Source organism: Chrysochloris asiatica, unplaced genomic scaffold, assembly GCF_000296735.1.
Source record: "Chrysochloris asiatica unplaced genomic scaffold, ChrAsi1.0 scaffold00395, whole genome shotgun sequence".
NCBI lineage: Eukaryota > Metazoa > Chordata > Mammalia > Afrosoricida > Chrysochloridae > Chrysochloris > Chrysochloris asiatica.
In genome coordinates, this window is record NW_006408913.1 from 1,384,892 (window position 1) to 1,389,413 (window position 4,522).

Below are 4,522 nucleotides of genomic sequence, written 5' to 3' on the forward strand. Positions count from 1 at the left end.
CAATCCACAATAAAAACCTTTAAAAAAAAAAAAAAAAGAAGGAAGAGCATGAGTGGAGCATGAGATCCTACCTCCTACCTAGAAAAGCAGTGACAGCAGAGACAGTGGTATAGAGAGACAGAGCAGCTTCAGGCTGTAGGCCCCAGGGACTGAGTAAGGCTGTGTGCCTGCGGGCAGTGCGCTGGCTTGCACAATGTGCCCTTTGGATATTTAAATATACATATGTATGTATTGTGTGTGTGTGTACTTCAAATATTTTTGCTTTGTTCATTTGTGAAATATAAGATGTAAATGGGACCCACAGGGAGGAAGTAGGATAGCTGTTGTTGCAGAGAGGAGACTGTAATCATTGAGATGAAACAAAATATATAATTTATTGAATGTAAAGCTGATGGTCTTCTCTGCAAATCTTCATTCAATTCACAATAAGAAGTTAAAAAACAAAACAAAACAAAACTCCACCACTTAATAAATTAACACATTCATCCTGTAAAAACATAAATTTCTTGACACAATTCCTAACTCATTTCCCTCTTCATCTCAGAACTAAGGAGTATTATCAGACTGGGTTAGAAGCCTTTGAGAACTTTAATTATGTATGAATTTACATAAATTCATATTTGCATAAATATATGTAGATAGAGACATGGAATAGGAAAAAATGTAGCTTTATTTGAAAATAAATGGTATAATTCTGATAGTTTCATTCTGCAACTTACTTTTTTCCACTCACCATTATTATCTTGGACAATTTACCATGTCAAAACACACATCTGCTTCACTCTTATAACTGCTAGGTGGTATTCCTTGGTAAGAATCTACCATAATTAAAAAATGTAATCCCCTCTTGATGGTGCTTAGGTTCCCTGGGTGGCACAAACAGTTTGTATTGGACTACTAATCTAAAGATTGGTAGTTTGAGCCCAACCAGTCATGCTGTTGGCTTGATGATCCCGCTTCCATAAAAATTGCAACCAAGAAAACCCTATGGAGCCGTTCTACTTACTGGGTAACCCAGGGGGTTGCCATGAGGCAGAATCCACTTAACAGCCACAAGTTTTTTGAGGTTTACTTTTGTTGTTTTGATTGTGTTTTATCTCTTTGTTGTTGTTGTAAAGTGCTGTCAAGTCGATTCCCACTCATAGAGGAGCAGCTGGTGAGCTTGAACCGCCAAGCTTGCAGTTCAAACGGCTTTGCAGTCTGACGCATTAACCCACAGCACCACACTTTATCTCTTTGCATCCTAGGTCCCTTTTACACACTTTCAAGGCTGGGGAACTCCCAGTGACCCTTTTTCTGGGAGAAAATGGAACAATGGGGGTAGTTCTCATTCTAGAGCTCAAAGAGCTGGAAGGACCATTCAAGATCATCTGCCCACCTGACCTCTTTATTGAGAGGTGGCCATTGGGCCCAGTAGTGGTCGTCTGAACTCACCCAGCAAGTCCAGTGCCCTTGCTTCTTCTGGGACTCACACACCCGGGTGTCCACTGTACTCAGGAAATCTAGCACAGCCAGTTTTCTGCCCTGGGAAGAACTGTTCCCAGGCTTGGAGGTTGCAAAAAGGCCCCCAGGGCTTTGTTTTCAAAGGAGACACAAGAGGGGAATATTTTTAACCGCTGGCCCCGCCTGGCTTCTGCTTTGCTGTCCCTGCTAGCTATCCAGGAAAGGCCAGCCTCACAGTGGCATTTTCAACTCATGGAAAACAACAAACACCCAAAATAGATGATACCCACGCTCAGGAATGGAAAATATTGGCTCATGGCTTCAAATGCCTCTTTGAGAAAAAGACAAAAATAGCTTTCAGTCTTTGTGGGGAAACTGCTGGGTTTGAGGGAGTGTGGATGATAGGGATCTAGTCTCACCAAGGGCCCAACTTCCTATCCAAAGAGCTTTGACCACTTTCCCCCAGGCAAGTTTTGGGCACACCAGAGCCACAGCTACAATCTGAATGGCTGCTCTTTCCTATGCACTCTCAGTCCTGCCCTACACTTGAACTTGGATCACTGATTTCCTTTGTTGGGCTCTTTAACCTCATCATTTCTTTCATTCATTTTAGCTTCTCTACATTCAAGAGCAAATCTTAGAGTCTCTTCTGACATGCATTTTGATCTTTGCTTTCCAGTCTTTTTAACGACCTTTTTGCTTTCTTCATGTATGACGTCCTTGATGTCATCCCACAACTCATCTAGTCTTTGGTCATCACTACTCAGTGCATTAAATCTATTCTTCAGTGCTCAATGTGTTAAATCTATTTTTGAGATGGTGGGATATACTCAAAGTTATACTTTGGCTCTCATGTACTTGTTTTACTTTTCTTCAGCTTCAACTTGAACTTGCATGTGAGCAATTGACTGTCTTCTCTGCAGTTGGCGTATGGTCTTGTTCTGACTGATGATACTGATGATATCGTCTCTTTCCATAGATGCAGTCAATTTGATTCCTGTGTATTCCACACAGTGAACACCACAAGTACACATTTTTTAAGTTGCTGAAAAAAGGTATTTGCATTGACTAATTCATTGCCCTTGCAAATCCTATCATGTGACTTCTGGCTTAATTTCTACCACCAAGGCCATATTTTCCAGTTACTGATGTTTCTAACTTTTGCATGCCAATCACCAGTAATTATCAATTACTAATCACCAGTAATCATATTGATTGCATATTTGATAATTTCAGACTGCAAAAGTTGGTAAAAATCCTCAGTTTTTTCATTTTTGGTTTTAGTGGTTGGTGAATAAATTTTAATAATAGTCATATTAATTGATATTCCTGGACAAGTATGTGTATTATCCTTTCATTGACAGTGTTATACATCAGAATCGATCTTGAAGTGTTCTTTTTGGTGATGAATGTGATGCCATTTTCCCTCAATTTGTTATTCCTGGCATAGTAGACCATATGATTGTCTGAGTCAAAATACCAATACTGGTAGCGTAGTGGTTATGAATTGGGCTGTGAACTTCAGGGTTGGCAGTTCGAAACTACCAGCTGTTCCGCAGGAGAAAGATGAGGCGTTCTGCTCCGGTAAAGATTTACAGCCTCGGAAACCCTGTACAGGGTCGCTATGAGTCAGAACCGACTCCACAGCACATAACAACAACAACAATGCTTAGAAGCTTTTTATGGTTTCTGATATTCCTGGTGCTTGTTGTTGTTAAGTGCTATGGAGTTGATTCCGACTCATTGTTGTTGTTGTTGTTAAGTGCCGTCGAGTCGATTCTGACCCATAGCAACCCTGTACAGGGTTTCAAGTGGCTGGTGCGCTTTTTAACCGCCGACCTTGCAGTTCCATCTCATAGAGACCCTATATAGGATATCTGAGATGTTAAAAATCTTTGTGGGAGCAGAAAGCCTCATCTTTCTCCTATGGAGTGGCTGGTGGGTTCCAACTGCCAACCTTGTGGTTAGCAGCCCAGTACGACTCCACGGCACATAACAACAACAACCTATCCTATGGCATCACCGAGTTCCCCATTCCTGGTGCTAGGAATGGTGAAAATGATTTTGACTAGTGTTTGCAGGATAATGCGCTGGACTGAAAGGTCAGTTTGAACTGCAAGGTCAGCGGTTCAAACCCACCAGTCGCTCCTCAGAAACTATGGGTTGAAACCGACTCGATGATACTGAACAACAATAGTGTTTGCTCTATCAGGTACTGTACCAAGTATTTTATATAGATTACTTAATTTAATCTCATGCCAGCCTATGAAATGCGCACAATACTTATTTGCGTTTTACAGGTGAGGAGGATATTGAGGATCAGAGAGTAATAAGTTCAAACAGTGAGGAGTAGGAAAGGGCTGACTATAGGCCAGGTCTTGTAAGGTCCTGAGGATTAGGATAATGACAAAAGCCGAACCTAGTAAATTGAAAATGAAATTTATTACAAAGTGCATTGGACAAAGAATTAAGACAGACAAAACCATGGTGTCTGTATGGTATGTTTATTTAAATAAGATCTCAGCGGAGTTTTATAACCTTGTGTTGTAGGACTGTTCCTCCCATTTGACAGATGAGTAAACTGAGACATGTATAGTTTACGTGACTTGCCCCAAGACGGCACAGACAGGGTTTCTGCCTTCGGATTGCCAATCGCCCAGGCAGTTCTTGGATTCCCGCTGGAACTTGGTGGAGATGCGGGAGGGTGGGAGGAGGGACCCAGGTGAAGGACCCGCCAGGCCATGGGGGCTCAATTGGGACCGGAAAGAACCGAACTACAATTCCCAGGTTGCTGTGCAAGGAGGGCGTGTAGGGGCGGGTCCACTAGGAACCCTAGGCTGTAATTTCTTGGTATTAAAAAAAAAAAAAAAAAAGTAGCAAAAGAAAAGAACCAAAGCCTCAAGCGTCACGTCTAGGAATAGCCTCGGAGCTCCGCCAAGTCATTATAGACGATGAGTAATCCGGTTAAGTCATTTCTTTAAACACCATTCCTTGTAAGAGAATTAAAATATCGGTTTACATCAGAGCGGGAGAGGCGGGCTCCAGGGATTTGGGTTGGGAGCGAGGCCAGAAGGGGGGT